Consider the following 17,261-nt stretch of genomic DNA (forward strand, 5'->3'; position numbering starts at 1 on the left):
TGTCATTCTGGGAAGATGTTTTGCCCTCAGAACCGACCTTTTTATATAACACCAACTAAATACACATCGCACCTTAAGTGGAGATACTCTGTTAGAAATAAATGTGCTTATAAGCATTTGGAAGTGTAAAGGTGATATTTATAAAGTGACCAGAACACCCACTACGCGCTGCATAAGCCAGTGAAAATAACAGCTGCTGAGTTTTATCAGCTTTAGAGCACCACAGGAGCAGCGCGCAGAGCAGTTCATCTGCCGTGTCTCAGTGCTGAGCACAGCTGACGAATGCGCTGCTGTAGCTAAAGACAGGGTAATCATATAGAGGCTATAAGTAGATGATAAAATGAGTAGCGGTTTTATGGCTTTTCAAATGCTTTCCCCTAATATCCACATCTGTGCTGTATTTGAGAGAGTAAAAGCAATGAAAATTCCTGCAGGTCAAAATAACTTTATTCTTAAGAGTATACCTAGGGTGTTGTCTTCCCTCCAGCCCGGTGGTAAACATGTTGATGTTGGAGGAAAGAAAGGGCTGGTATTTTTCCTGGATGAGTGAAGTATGGCTTTATCGTTCTGCATTAACTCTTTCAGATGCTGTATACACTTTTTTTAACTACTGACTGTGTTCTGATGGTTTCTAAGTCACAAAAGCTTCTTTTTTAAAAATTCTGAAACCACTAACTGCTCCACATAAAATCTGGGGAGTAAAATCTGACAGGAACTGAAGAAAATGTAATTACCTGAAATGACAGTTTTGTTCTCAGAACAGTTTTCAACATAGAACAACATTATTTTTTTAAATTTTCTGGGTCTCTGAGAAAGATGCCATTTGCATTTTCCTTAGGGGCAACATCAGGTAAAATAATTGGAGCTGCAGTTCAATGGACTCTGAAAGTCAGTATAAAGTGGCATCAGTGCTGGAAGAAGAGTGTCACACCTTCTCCCAATCTTGCCTCGTATTCCCGCTTCTGGATGACCTCCTCCTTTGTAGCTGTGCAAAGAATGGAGTGAGAAGCTGTTCTGGGTTTAAACTTACCCAGCAAAAAAACCTGATCTTCATCTGGATCCCTTCCCCAGGGAAGCTTGTTTTGTGGATATGCAGGTTGCTGTGCTTGCACAGGGAGGGATGCTGTGAGGCAGGAATGAAGTGATGGGAGATTGGGGATCACTTTTCTGAGCAATACTTTTGCTAATTTACAATGCTCAAATGTGGTCTGCTACCACAACTAACCTAACAGTAGCAATATTGGTATTAGCCAGAAATAAGTGGGACTAGTTACTTATTTATTAAAAACCACAAATATAATTATTTGGTGCTTTTAGAAGTGGGGATATGAGAATGGTTGATGTTTTTCTGAAAGTCTAAATCCACGTTCTTTGGCATGGAAGGGAGTTGCTACAGGCTCAGTCTCACCTGTGCTAGCTACAGTTCACGTTGCAGATGTGCTGAAGGATGGTTGACTTGTTAAAAGCAAGTGACTCATAATTGGACCTTCTGGGAAACATTATGGGTCACCTAAATTCAGCAAGGAGTTCAGAGAGAGGAAATCGAGCTTAAAAGAGCTGAGGGACTTGAGCTTGTGCTGCACACAGGATATCAGGTGGCAGGAGGAGGAACCGACTATGACCAGAGGGGCTTGGAAAGGAGCCTGGCTTGGTAGGGACAGACCTGCGAGGCTCCTAGCGAGGACGTGAGCTGGCTAGGAAGGTGGGAGGGAGTCTCTGGATAATTTTGAACTTTGCATTAACAAAGCTGGTTTCCAAAGGGGGAGTATTCTTGGGAAAACAGGAAGGGAAAGAGGTTGAAGCAGAGCCAAAAATTAGTCTGGGTGAACAGCAGGATTCATAAATCTGTGCAAAGTTTTTACCCACTCTCACAGAATCCCAGTCATGAAAGAAATCCAAACTTTCAGGTTCAAAATCTGCACAGCGACATGTGAGCAGTTCGTATGGGTGAATGCTCAGCTGAGCAGCCGAACCAGAGACTGCCTGTTGGTTAAGAGTTAGTGGTTGCAAACAGAGAGCTGTTTTCGTTCACAGGAGAGAAGTGGCACACAAATATCCTACTGTTAGAGAAACAAGGTCAGGTCAGGTGAATAAGATGGATAAGACACATTGTTCGTCTAATGAAAGAGGCTGAGTCAGGCCTTTAGAGTGAGGTGTGGATGAAGCTACATAAACAAAAACACTAATAAATCTGCTGTCATTATTGTACACTCGTTTGCTGTTTACGCATGTGGGCTGTGTAAGGGGTCTACTGAGTACACATTTAGCAGTAGATTCCTAATTTTAGCTGGATAAAACTGAAGTGAACCACTCTAAATGGAGTCCTGTATATTTTTCCCTTTTGTCAATGGAAAAAGCTCACAGGGCGACATATTCCATTGTCAAACTGCCACGAAGATCGCTGTAAATGATGTTTATAGATGGATGGCTCAGACCGGGTACCTCTTTACTAGATGGCTGAGGTCAGGTAGGTGAATCCCAACCATAGAAACTACTTTTCTTCAGAGTTGTTGTGGAGTTTTCAAAATGTAAAACTAATGCCTGAAAAGCTTGAGTAGCTTGCAGTCACTACTATTGATCTGTAAGTACATTTCCATCTCCCCAAAATTATTTATTTCTGCATCTACACATCTTCCACATTTATGATGGCAGATCCCGCTAGATTTGGCCAAAGAGGTATTGTTTTGCCATTGATGCTCCCACGATACATGAGTTCATCCGAGTCTGCTGTTTGAAACAAGCATACGAGGGGCCAATTCATTGAGCACAATTTATTCCAGATCTTTGCAGAAATATACGATGCTCTTGAGCCCATACAGATGTGTAGCCAATAGGGAGCTGTCTGGCTACGCCATTTTTTTATATATTTTTCAAGTAAATCAGAAATCCAAACGCAAAAGTCAGCACTTGGGGATGTCTACATGGATTTGTGACTCTCCTGCCTGAGTTCTAAGGTTATAAAGCAACGAAGAGATTAAACTCATATGTACATTTTTTTTCTTTATGTGACAGACCTAAGATGAATAACATTGCTCATTTACAGAATTAGAGAACATTTAAATGGGAAAGGTTTCTTCAAAACATTGAGGTAAAATTCTGGCCCTTTTGAGGGTGGTTTTAGGCTGGTTTTGATAGCACTCAGTGTCACCATTTTTCACAGGAAGACATCTCTTCTGCCAACTCTGATGGTTTCCCATGTGTATTTTATATGGTCTTGTCCACTCCAGATTAAAAATACCCAGAAATGGGACATATGCTGGCAATTCTGAGGCATATACTAACATAAAACAAAGTTATTTAATAAAGCTGAAATATAATTATTTTTATTCAGTCCTCTCTGAAAGCCATGCGTGAAAGAAAGGGAAGAGAGTAGAAAAGTAATGCTGTTGGCAGCAAGTGCACAAATGCTGTGTTTGCTTGGACCTACAGAAATGGGTTCAAGGAAGATTACAGCTCCATATACGTACATATTAAGCTTCTGAATCCTGTCATGCCCATCCCTCTGATTCTAGCGCTGCTCTCATCAGAGGTGAAAACCAAAACCACCAACAGCTAATCAGGTGCTTGGCCAAATACAAGTGGGTTGTGTCACACTTGCTGCTGAGCCCTCGAGCTAAAAGGGGGGGGGGTCTGGACTCGCAGCAGGCACACCCTGGGGAAGCAGAAGCCTTGGCAGCGAGAAGATGGGTGCAAGCCTGAACTTCTGGCCCTGGGGAACATGGGTATCCTGCTGCATGGGTATCCTGCTGGGTAGTTATCCTGCTGGATAACTAACTACCCCTACTTGTGATCACAGTTTCAGGCAGAGGGAAATTACTGTGTCCCGCTCCAGCCCTGCTCCTGCTACTGGAGAACTGCTCTGAGCTGGGAGGGCAGCACAGGGCACTCGGTGGGCAGCAGGAAGCTCTCTTCATATCTGTGTACAAGCAGCACAGCTTAAATTTCGCAGTGATGTGGAACATTTGGCCCAGTGTGACTCATAGGCAGACTCTCCTTGCCTACAGACGTTAACTGCAGGCAGCAGACAAGCTGTGCAATCCCATCCCTAAACGTTTCTGTGATGCTAAGGAAAGCAGGATCAGGAATGAGCTCTAGTACTGGACCCTCTATTAACCACACTACTTACTGGTTTATTTTCTTCCTGGGTCTATTTTGGACCTCTCCAAATAGCTCTGTCCAAGACAGTGTCAAGCCTGTGCCAGCTTTGCATCTCTCCATCTTATACCATTCCCTAATGCTATACCAGCAGGCTTTTGTTCCTCAAACTCCACCATATGCTTTTATGTCACAGTCCAGGGCATGAAACAGACCTCACACTCACTGTAAAAACATAACTCTGGTGGACTCCAGCCTTGGCCTGCACTATTTTAGAAACTTTGAGCTAAAAAGGTTACACAGAACACCAATGACACCTGAGGGCAAGGTGTACCACATGAGGCCTGCAGGAGATCTTGAGCCAAGGTGGTACAGATGCAGTTTGCTCAGTAGGAGGCTTGTCACTTGCAGTGTAGACGAAAGCCAGGTGGTGCCTGCTAAATAGGCACTATTAAGCCAGTTAGATCTTGTGCCGGGGTCCAGATTGACAGAAATTGGAAAAGATGATTATCTGTTCCAATTTTCAGATGATTCCCTGACTTCCCTTTAGCCTAGGGTGCTTTTCCAGTGAACCTCAGATTTCCTTGGAGTCGTGGTTGGTGTCAGTGCTTGAGAGTGTATCACAAACTCTACAGCCGAGGCAATGCTGGTGACTACCATACAGGGCTATGGAGGCCGACCAGCTCATGTTGGGGAAGCTCCAGAAAAGACAGTCCCTGAACTCCAGGGTCTCACCATTGCCTAATCAGAGAAGAAGGAAGGCTGTATTTTTTACAAATGACTAGAAGAAACCAGGATGAGGAGGCAAGGCAAAAATAGGGTCAGCCTGGGAGAAAAGTCTTGTATTTGCAGTTAGTTTTTCAGTATAGGAAGAAGTGATGACAGCCTGTTCATTTCCATCCAAATCCCTCTGTCATCTAGTCCTGGGAGAGGACCAGGGTCTCTACATGGGGCACACTATATTTTTAATCCAATTATAATATGGCTCAGTCCCTTTCCTACAGCTCAAGCTGAAGCATGAATACAATTAGACAGCAACTGAGTTTAACAGCCATAGCCATAAACTTGATGGCTTGCGTAATTTAGATGGGAGTTTCCTCGGAGATTTGCTGGAAATATTGAAGTTCAGGTTTTGTTTTTGTTTTTGGTTTTTTCTGCCAAAGGTAAAAATGAAGACTACAGCTCCTTTGCAAAGGTCATAAATACAAAACTAATTTCGCTAGAAAAAGAGGCCTGTGCAGTGCATGGTCTTATCTTGCAAATGTTGTCATGGACTGCTGTCAAGTTCAGTGTGGCTCTGGGTCTTAAATAAGAGCCTGCAGTTTGCAGGATGGGATCTAGATCCATGGAAGTGCATGCAAACCCTTCCCCAAATTTAGTTACCGGTTTTTACATAGTGTTTTTCAATCAAAAGCGTGATAATCAACTGTGTAATTTCTACAGACAAATTGAAGAATGTGAATACAAAAAATCCCACCAAAACTGTTGAACTGTTTCATGGCAGAAGTCAGGCATGTGCTTACAAGGAAGGATAAAGATGATATGGCTGTCCTGTTGTCATTAACACTGGCCAGAGAAGCAACATGACATGGGAGTATTTGTGTAGCTACATTGCTGGCCCCCACCCAGATCAGAGTTATATCTGACCCTGAAAGTACCTCACAATAGAGTCCTTGAAATTGAAAGGAAAAATATCTCAATTACTGACAACTTCCTGATGCTTGCTGTAGGTGATTTGCTTTTTAATGATGTCATTATAAATTAACATCCTATTATTACAATACGAAAATTAAGCCAAATTTAATTTTCTTTTTGCTGCTCTGTTAATTTGATGTAATGTGTTTTGGGCAGGTAAGTATTTAAAAAACATAATTCAAATTAAACTGCCACGGTTAAGGTGTGTCCCTGACCAAAGAGCACTGAGTTCCTTAGCGTGGAAATTTAGACAAAACACAATGTCTCATTATTATTCTATGGTTCTATGATTCTATGAAGGCAATGTGCCTAAAAAGAATCAGGTTCTATTAGATGTGGTAACAGGGCTGTAAAACACATGTGCATGTTTTGGTCTTGTTCATATAGAAAAGATGTTATCATTTTCTTAAATAGTTGGAGGAAGTGGTTAATTTTCCTATGTAGATCTTCATTCATACATGTTTGAAGATGTAATGGGCGATTGGACCTTCTACAATGAGTCCTCTGTATCTTTACTCACCTGAATGCCCCATGGTCAAACTGAAAGTTAGTTGGGAAAAGTAAAAAGTTCAGGGGCGTAATTTTCTACTTTCCATTACATTGGGGGGTAGAGAGGGGAAAGGAAACTTTAGGTTCTGGCAGACTTCATTTGAACCATTTCTAATTTTACTTACCTATATATTCATACCATGTGGTGGATTATTTAGAGTTTATATTATGGATGGTTATACTTACTTAATGCAAGAACATTTGTAAAAAGGACATGTGCACTGGATACAATACCCAGTCTATCTCTTCCCAAGTAGAAAAAAAACTTGCAGAAATCTTCCCCTCCTCCCCCTCCCAAAGATCTGGGACTCTGTCCAGGTATCTGTCTGCTTTTGCTCTGAATTTTCCATCCAGAGCTTGTGAAATATATGTAGAGCTAATTCTGTAGGTCATTCTCATGGCAGAGCTAGAGCTAGTTACGCAGGGCTCCCAAACCAGACTGGGCAGTTAGCTCAGCAGGTAAATGGGAAACCAGACAGAAAAGCCAGACGGATGCCAGACTTCTCTGACTTCACCTTTGACTTCTACAGAACATACATTGGTGAATGAGTTTCAGATATGTGCCTCAAAAAGGTGGCAAGGAAGAAATAGCCTGGGTCAACTGCAGCCTCCAAGGAAGATGGGGTGCTGTAAAGTATCCAAAGGCATCCACATAGGGCTGACAGATGAGACACAGGACTACAGTAGACCAGTGCCTGTCTGGGGCAGCAGCTGGAAACCAGGTGAGGTACAGCAACACATCTCAGACAACATGGCATCATTAAACTTAGGCAACAATGTGGACTTCTTACTATTTTCTTACAGCGATTTGTAATTAAATTTTCAAAGTGAGTTTATATATAACTCTTAACCGTCTAAATACATAACCTCAAATGAAATATTTAATTAGAATTTCCCAACAGAAAATGTGTTGTGTTGGGTTTTTTTACAAAATCAGTGGTTTCCTGTGTTGATTTTGCAGAGCCTACCTTTTCTTGTTTGGAAGGTCAGCCCATCAGAAAATTCCTAACAAGCTCTAGACTTAAAAACTGGTGGGAATTTTTCAGCTTCTGAGACCCTGAAAAGTACAGACTGGAGCTACCAAGGCTTTTCACAGCATTTCATACTGGCTCATTTGTCTCCCTGTTTATGTAGATAGGGGCCTGCTAAGAAGTCTTTTCTGGACCTTCCCATCTGAAATGTCTGGGACACCTTTTACTCCTTTGTTTTGAAATCAGAGTGAAAGGATCTTTTCTGCTCTCTTTTCGGTTCTTATCATCATGCCAAAAGCTGTCTCGAATTATGCAGCTTTTGTAAAACTCCTTGAAATGTGTTTATATAAGAACAAACCGTAAAAATTGAAGTGAAAGGACCAAATCCTGCGCTGCACATACTCTCCATTGATGAGGTACTCAGGGAAAGCCTGAATGGCAGCATGTGAATAAGGGCAGAACAGAGATTAAATTATTCTCTAGGGGAGTTGAGGCACCCTGGGCAGGCAATGCAGATTCCTGACATACTCCCCTATGGATCCCGTATGTAATGGTAGAAAGACACTGACACAAAACAAAGACCGAACTTCCTACTCATTTTATATGGCAAACTCCTGAGGTAGCTGACAGTCATTTTTGTAGCAGTCATATCAAGAAAATTTGTGTATTGGTAAACAGAACACAGTTCACTGGTTTCCTCGTGGCTAGTGCACTAGTGCTGCCCAGTAAGGCATGCATGCTGGGTCATGGCTGGGGAAGACACCGTGTGAGAGAGCAGGTCCCCTATGTGGGGCTATATCCTCCTGAGAGAGAAGCAGGCAGGCTTGTGAATGCCTTCCACAACTGTAAGTTGCCCTTTGGCACTGTCATTGCCAACCAAGTCATAATCATATTTTAGTATTTTTTAACTAAAAATCACTAGAATCTCATTATCACAAACACTGTCTTCTGACCACAGCCACTGAGTCCTCTCTCTTTTTACCAGGGCATGGATAACAAAGAATCAGTAGGTGTTGAAAACATATAAAACCCAGAGGCATAGGATCCCAACAGAGAAGACAGATATCCCAATTGCTCCACAATTAAAACTTATGTTTTAAAACGCCAGAGCCAAATCTACAATTTATGGAAGCAGACATGCTTGCATAAGCATCTGTGGGAATTCACAGAATCATAGAATGGTTAGAGTTGGAAGGGACCTTAAAGATCATCTAGTTCCAACCCCCCTGCCCTGGGCAGGGACACCTTCACGCCAGAGGAGGGACTGGGTCTAGGATTTGAGCTGTTTTAAAGAGAACCTTAACAAAACAGATCTCAACTTATGCTTTTGGGCATGAAAAACCTCACACATGAAACTTCAAATAATTATTTTGTTAAACATTTAATTTATTATCGTATCAGAAGTAATCAGGCAACATTTTGCGGGGGTGGGCTTTTAGTCACATTTGATGTTCTGTTTATTCCAAAGAAACTCGGAGGCCATTTTGTAGGAGACACTCTACTGGAAAGCATAAATGTAGCACAGTAGAATTCATGAGGTTGGAATAGCCCATCCTCTGAATCTCCCCTATGAAATGACAGCTCAGTCGTACCATTTACATCGCTCCCAGGATGTCCAGGCATTTTTAAGACAAGTTGTAACTCTCACTCAAAAGAGTTTACAGCATAAAAATACGGGTCAGTAGCCACATCTCTACCTTCCTGCTCCACGTGGAAACTGTCCTGTGGGGGAGACCAAAGACCTTGCTGGCTCTAAGAGCCTCCCTTGTAGAAACCATGAAGACTACCTGGAAGGCACAGCACTCCCCAGCAACACCTGCCTGGCCTGGCTCACCCTCCACTCCCACCTCAGTCTTCTGCTGGGATGGAAGCTTGTACAGAAAAGTGTTCCATGACTTTCTTGCCCTTCCACGTATCTGGTCATCCCCATTGTATCACCATAACACTACACCAGCACAGGACCGACCCTCTGTGCAGCAATAAGAAGCCTCCCTACTTCTTACTGTCTTATAAACAAGAGGATAAAGCTTGGCCTTACAAATGGGACTTTCCCCGATTTTTGAGATACTGACACAATGCATATTTGCAAAGACCGTTTCTTCCTCCGGCCATCTGAGTACAGTGTTTGAGAGAATATTTATATTTGGACACATGAGATCAAAGATTTAGGCGACCAAAGGCTTCAACAGAAAAATAATAAATAGAAGACACTTGTAAGAGCTGAACACAGTTGAAAGAACAATGAATGCGAGGATAAATAGAGGTTCCTGTGCAGCTGCACGCTCGAAGGAAGAGACCAGCCATAGATGCAACAGTTAAGCACAAAGGCAGCATGCTACCCAGTGTTTACTAAACCATGTTTGTCAAGGAATGCATGAAGTAGGATCTGACCTGTGTACCGTGAAAATCTTTTCGTAGATGATCTCAGCCAGCACTCAGAAAAAGCAGTGAAAGTTCCTACTGAGCTTTGGGAGGACCTAGGAAAAGCCCCAAAGACAAGAGTTTACGTTTTCCCAACCTGTAAGGTCTTGCACACAGTTACCATGCATGGTTTGCCAGTCTGCTGGCCTGGCACAGCCTTTCCCATTGCCAGCAAGGGACTGTTGACCTGTCAACTTGCCTTTGACTGAGAGGCAAGAGATTTCAAAGGACCACTTTTCTGCAAGGCAAGAGGGCACATGGAATTACCAAGAGGTGATATGTCAGTGTATTTGCAGCTAGTATTTGCATGCTGGCTCTTCCCCATGGTAGTTTACCTCTGTCTCAGCAGAGTCCAGTTGTGATGCAAGCTACAATACAATTAAACATAAAATCACTAAGGGGAAAAATCCCTCCCAAACCATACACATATTACACAGTCCCACAGTCTCTCAATTTAGACCACCGCTTCATTCTTTCTGAAAAAAAATAGCCTAGTGGTTTGATTCTCACATTTTGTCTCCTGCTAAACCTTCCAATTCACCCCAGAAGAGATAAACTCCTTTGCTTTAACTGTAAATAAGTATTTTGGATCTACATGCACCCTAAATCAGTTCTCTGAAATCTCTACTGACTTACCCAGTGAATTTTAAAGAATAGCTTAATTTGGCATTAAATTAGAAAGACAAGTGAAGAAATGGCTGAATTAATGCACTTTTAAGCTCATAAAGAACAGGGATAACAATTCTATTAGAACTCACGCTGCAAACAGCAGTAACTATGTTCACAGAGGAAAATAATGGAAATAAAGGAACTAGGCACACATGCAGATTGAGAAATGATTGCCTAAACTAATGCAGAGCACAGCAAATAAGGCATCTCAAAGTAAGATACACACAAAAATTAAGATGAGCAGAAAACAGGGGAACTGACACATTGCAGGAATTGTATATTTTCCAGTGCAGGATCCCATGCAGGTCACGTACCTAGGGGCTACGTGCTTTACAGGAAACTGTCAGTTTAGTGCCTTGATGCTGATGGTTCTTATCTACACACTGCCAGAACGCCTGGTGGTTCTGTTTTGCAGTTCATAAAAGCAGTAATGCTGAGAGCAATATTTTATTTGTGACCCATTGTGTTCCCATTTTCCCACCAAAAAAAGCCTAAAAATACATTATGTCATTTTTGAGGGGGAGGTTGTAATAGCTCATCCTTTTTATGCACGTTCACTGTCTTATTGTTTCTCTCAGGTATTGTCTGTTAAATGAAAAATAACAGGATACAATTGAACAAATATTATTAAATACTCAAATAAAAAATTACAATGTTTAAACAGTTAGGTGTTAGTTAGCACAGAAATCCTGAAGAATATGTGAGAGAAGCTTAAATTCTGATGCGTTAAGCTGAGTAAGGCTGGTTTACTGCATAGACTGAGAGTCCAGGCTCATACAGCGTGGCCTCCTAATCCTTACCCTTGAAAAGCTAAGGATATGGGATACGTATCTCCGCAATAAAGATGGGTGATGAACCTATTGTTCTTTAAAACAGTGTCCAAAACTCATTTTCTTCCAGAAGCCTCCTGAGTTGACACTCAAGACAGGATTTAGCTCCTTTAGGCGTCTATATGCAGGTATGTACCTGTGGGCACGTTGTGTAGTCTCCTGTTGCAGTCAGCTGAAATCTATTTAGTACAGTCAATGGAGCTCATTCAGGTGTCTAAATATAGGTGTCTAATTGAGATTCCCTAGTACCATATGGAGGCATCTATACAGGGCTGGCAGACACGACCGTTATGATGGGATTTATGGCAAACCAGAACCCTGCTGCAGCAGCAACAGGATGCTACAGAGACACCCTTTACTGTCTGAGATGACTCTTGACTGTGTTTCAGCAACTCAATGAAGCCCAGTGACTTCTGATTTTGGCTTTACTCTGATCTTAATAATTGTGCTTTCTAATGTACAGTGCCTTTATTAAATCACCTAGGTCTGATCCTGACATGCAGATAATTCTGAAGAAGCTGTACATAAGATTTTTGAAGGGTAATGATACTCTGTGGTGCACAGTAATGAAAAAAAAAATCCGCAATGTTCCTTCAGACTAAAGGCTGCCATGGCACTGGTGGCAGTCCTGCTTCAAGAGCGAGGTTGGACTGGATGACCAGGAAACCTCCAGGCATCTCTTCCAACCGACTTTATTGTGATGTTATGGGCCTGGTTTATTCAGTCCTACACAACAGAGCATCTTTCTAATCTCTTCATGAGGTCTGCTACATTCTTGAGTTGAACCAGAAGCCAGTATTTACGTTTTTCGTGGCTTTTCTGTGTGAGTCTGAATTGGTTCAACAGTTCTCCAGGCCATGGGCTGTGTCTCTATTTACATGTGTAAAGGGTCCAGCACACCCTCTGTGATGCAAAAAACAGTATCTCAAGAGACTGCATCTGTTCTTCAATTGTGTCTAATTACATGGAGGTCTTATATCAAGAAATATGTCACTTAAGGAGAAGCTAAGTGTGAGCTGAAAGCTGATCATATATTTAAGTGGTTTTCAGAACACAGATAATAAAGAAAACAGCAAGTATTGATTTTTAACCAAATTTAGACTGTTGTTCTATGAGCAACAAAGTCTTCCTGATTGTGACAATTCACTGAATTTATATAATCTTATGACATGAAACCCGGAGAGGGACTTTTTACAAGGCCACGTAGTGACAGGACAAGGGGCAATGGCTTCAAACTGGAAGAGAGGAGATTTAGATTAGATATCAGGAAGAAAATTTTCACTATGAGGCACTGGAACAGGCTGCCCAGAGAAGTTGTGGATGGCCCATCCCTGGAAATGTTCAAGGCCAGGCTGGATGGGGCTTTGAGCAACCTGCTCTAGTGGGAGGTGTCCCTGCCCATGGCAGGGGAGTTGGAACTCGATGATCTTGTTAGGACCATTTATGACTTGTTAGGACCATTTCTGTTTAATGTCTTTATTGATGATCTTGACAAGGACATAGGGTGTATCATCACAAGTTCGCAGATGACACCAAGCTAAGCAGGAGTGTTGATTCCCAGGAGGATAGGGAAGCTCTACAGAGAGACCTAGATAGATTGGATCATTGGGCCAACATCAATGGTATGAGTTTCAACAAGGGCAAGTGCCAGGTTCTGCACTTGGGCCACAACAACCCCGTGCATTGCTACAGGCTTGGGGAAGTGTGGCTGGAAAGCTGCCTGGAAGAAAGAGACCTGGGGGTTCTAATTGACAAGCGGCTGAATATGAGCCAGCAGTGTGCCCAGGTGGCCAAGAAAGCCAAGGGCATCCTGGCTTGTATTAGAAATAGCGTGGCCAGCAGAAGTAGGGAGATGATTGTGCCCCTGTACTCAGCACTGGTGAGGCCACACCTCGAGTATTGTGTCCAGTTTTGGGCACCTCAATACAAGAGAGATATCGAGGTGCTGGAGCGAGTGCAGAGGAGGGCAACGAAGCTGGTGAAGGGCCTGGAAAACAAATCACATGAAGAGCGGTTGAAGGAGCTGGGACTGTTTAGTATGAGGAAGAGGAGGCTGAGGGGAGACCTCATCACTCTCTACAACTACTTGAAAGGACACTGTAGAGAGGTTGGTGCTGGTCTCTTCGCACAGGTAACTAATGACAGAACAAGAGGGAATGGCTTCAAGCTCCAACAGGGTAGGTTTAGACTGAACATTAGGAAAGAATTTTTCACAGAAAGAGTGGTCGGGCATTGGAATAGGCTGCCCAGGGAGGTGGTTGAGTCACCATCCCTGGATGTGTTTAAGAGATGTTTAGATGTGGTGTTGGGGGATATGATATAGGGAAGAACTTTTGTAGTGTAAGGTAGATGGTTGGACTCGATGATCCCAAGGGTCTCTTCCAACCTGGATGATTCTATGATTCTATGATCTTTAAGGTCCTTTCCAACGCAAACCCTTCCATGATTCCATGATTGTTATGTTTGAGCTGTTAGGAAGTGTGAAGGTGTGCTGCTACTAATGGAAGGGGACAAGGATGTGAGCTTGAGCGCAAGGTCTCAGTTGTTCCCACTTCTTCACTGTTAGCTCCTTTCCTTGGCTCCACATAGCTCTCCCCAAAGCAAACCTACGAGAGAGAGAAAAGAGCTGTAAGCAGGGTAAATGGGGGCACTGATCATTCCTAACCCTCTTTAACTTTGCAGTACAACAGCCTAAAAAGTCAACACTGGTGAGAGAAGCCTAGAGCTCCTTGCGCTAAGAGATATCACAGAGGCTGTACACAGAATACCAGAGTGGTAGGTGTGCCAAGAAGAAAGCACCCCAGGGGTGTCCAGCGCTGGGGGGGCTCTATTGCATGGTGTCATGGTGAATACTGGTATGACTAGAACAGCTGCATCAGCAGTAATGCAACAAAAAGGCCCATAATAGGACATTTATATGTCATTTATTCTTTTCACTCAAGAAACTAATTTCAGAACAGAATGAAATAACCGGATGTAATTGAACAGACATTGAGCTTAATATTTGTCTTTATAATATCTGATAACTATATATTTTTTGGAGAATGCAGTGTTGGATTCTCAGCTGACTCATTCATTGTGCAAGTATCTATTAGATTTCCAGCCGTTGAGATTTATTTCTTTTCATTAAAAGTCCACATCATTATTTATATGGTCAAGAACATAAGTAATGATGGAAAAATAAGTATTAAAGTCTAAGAATAAATATTCAAGTCAATAATAACAGAAGAAAAGAAAAATATGTAGTACATATTAAAAATGAAAACAATTGTTATAAATATAATGGCCTTAAATGTTTGCTTTTATGTGACAGATGTTTTTAACAAAATGTCTGTGTTGGCAGTTTGAGCACACTTATGATTTTAATTTGTGTAATATTCCCTTTTAGTATTGATGTCTATTTACAACATCTGTGAAGGGTCTGTAACCTGAATGTGACAGGGAAAAACTAACAGACTGCTATTGGAATCTTTCCACTGGGTCCATGTAACAGACTATTAACAAAAATCTTAAATAGCTATTCTAATCATCAACAGCAATCTTACGCAAATTATATCAGACCCAAAGGACCCGATTAACTTTAAAATGCCTTACAGACCTGAAACATAAATTGTGCTCCTCCTGCCTTCCTCTGTAGAGTCAGAATCAGATCGTATCACAGGCACGGGTTTTAGCTAGGCACTCACAAAATCAGTATGCAAGGCAGGCTGCAGACACGCAGGCAGGGTTCCACTTTCATGACAAGGAAAGCACATTTCTGAGTACTGAAATTAAATGTAATCCTTTTTTTTTTTTCCTTTTTTTTTTTTTTTCTTTCCCCCTATTGCTCTTCTATAAATCTCCAACTGGAATTCCCATTCTGTAACAACTCTGTTAAGCAGCTGGAACTTGAACAACATCCTGGCACAGGAAGGCATTAATAAGTCGATGAAGCGCAGTTGTTACAAGTGATACCACTGATAGAGGTAGATACAGGATTTCTGTTTGAGGAAAGCCAAGTCTTACTTACCAAGACAGTTTCAAAGCATAGGAAAGTGTGAATGAGGGAACACGAGCTGTCCTTTACTATTAATTGTTTAATATTTGCACCAAAATTTAAAATGTTAACTATTATTGTTCTGTCCCAGGGGTCTTTTCTGTAGAGTTCTTGCTTGTTCACGCCTTCTAAATCAGGAGCCAAGATTCCCCCCACCTTTTGCCACTTAGGCACTCTCTTCCCCTCTCCTCCCACACATACCCTTTGTTTGACCCCATCTATACTACAATAACTATTTAATTAACAACAGTTGTTAAATTTGTTTATGGCCTGACCTTATAACACAGTTTGACTGGCCAGTTAGGATGGAGCCAAACTGTTTTATTTCTAGGTTAAGAAAAAAGCCTAGGTAGGGATCTAAGCTAAAGAGCTTTTTTTCTAATAAAAACTGAAACACAACTAAAAAAAGTCATTCCATTTGTGTCACCCTTTGGCCTCATCCACCCTGGCTGTCCAAGCTGCATTATAACCAAGTCCTTGACAATGGAGCCTAGTAGCCATTGCTAAAGTTTGCTATTTTTCAAACACTAGAGGAGAATGGGAGACAGTCCTTTGAAAGCTTTTCTGTAAGGCAAAGCTTTTCATTTAAGGCAAAAAAGTTTTTTTGGTTTTCCTTGGCATTTGGAAGTTGGGTCTGGTTTCTGGCAAGACAGCCCCAGGGTCTCTGGCAAATCTGAGTCTCTGCTGGGTACAGCTGCTTCCTTCTGAGCCACTGATATGGTCCCACAGGCAGGAAATTTCTGGTGTTCCCTGCACTTACTTTTTCTTTCTCTCTCACTAGACATATTTCACTTCTCTTTTTCTTTCTATATCCTTTTATCCTCCTTTGCCAAAGTCCTTCTTATTTCTGTGTTATTATTTCCAACTGTTTTTTCCTTCTTTTGCTTTTTGTCCCTCAGGATTTCCACATTAAATCACTTAAAAGTGGAGCATAAAAGTCTTAGTTTAACAAAAAAGAGGTGTTAGCTTTTGTTTACCACTCTACTTCTAGAGTAGAGTAGACTCTGTTCTAGATGTGTTGCCTATAATTCACAAATTATGTATTACACAAATAAAACTAGGGATATTTTCCATATTACTTAGGTTTTCTTCTTTTTCAGAAACATTCAGATAATGGTTTTAGTACTTTAGTATCTTTAGTACCTTGGTGGATATACCTCTCTCTGAGTGCAGGATGATTCCCCAATCCTTCTGCCGCGTAAGCAAAACTGACTTGGAAAGTTTTATTTCACCTCTGGGAAGAGAAATGGGACTGCAGATGGGTCTAGAGCCAGACCATGGCAGACTTTGAGTGTATTTGCACAACAGAGAAGAGAAGAAGCAAGGCCTCGCTGGATGTAAATGGAAGAAGCCAAAGGAACTCACCCACTTGCCCTCTGAAGGGAGGTTGGTTATTGGTAGAAGGGAGAAATGCCCTTCTTTGTGCCAATGTCCCTGCTCATAGAAGAGGATTCATCACTACTGCCAATGCTGTTTCTGAGACAAAGCCAGCCCAGGTGACTAGAGATTTATTGGCACTTTTCATCACTGCATATTGTGGCCAAAATGGCACTCAATTTAAAACAAAAAAGAAAAGTGAGCATTGGTGGACAAACAAACATTCCACATTGTGAATTTCAGGGTCTTATAGTAAAGTCTTCAGACATTCACTGAAGAAAACTAGGTACACTCACTCCCAGACAGCTCAGTTCTTCTGTCTGTGTAACTGAGCTCAAAAGGGGCTTCCTGTGAGACTTCTTCCACTTCCCAGTCACATTTGCGGTTGAGCTAGCACAGCAGTGGTATTGCTATCAGAGTATCTCCTCATTCCAGCTTCACCCCAACAGCGCGAGAAGGCACAGAACTTAATTTCATTGTGTATTCTTTGTTTATCCAAATGTGAAAAAGATTTCAGCTTGAAATCAGTCAGATTTTTGGATACAGGCTCAGCCTGTTTCTTATTTTATTTAAACTGACTTATTTTAAGTTCTGTTACTGTCCTTTTGAACTAGCTGT

Source organism: Numenius arquata, chromosome 1, assembly GCF_964106895.1.
Source record: "Numenius arquata chromosome 1, bNumArq3.hap1.1, whole genome shotgun sequence".
NCBI classification, from domain to species: Eukaryota; Metazoa; Chordata; class Aves; order Charadriiformes; family Scolopacidae; genus Numenius; species Numenius arquata.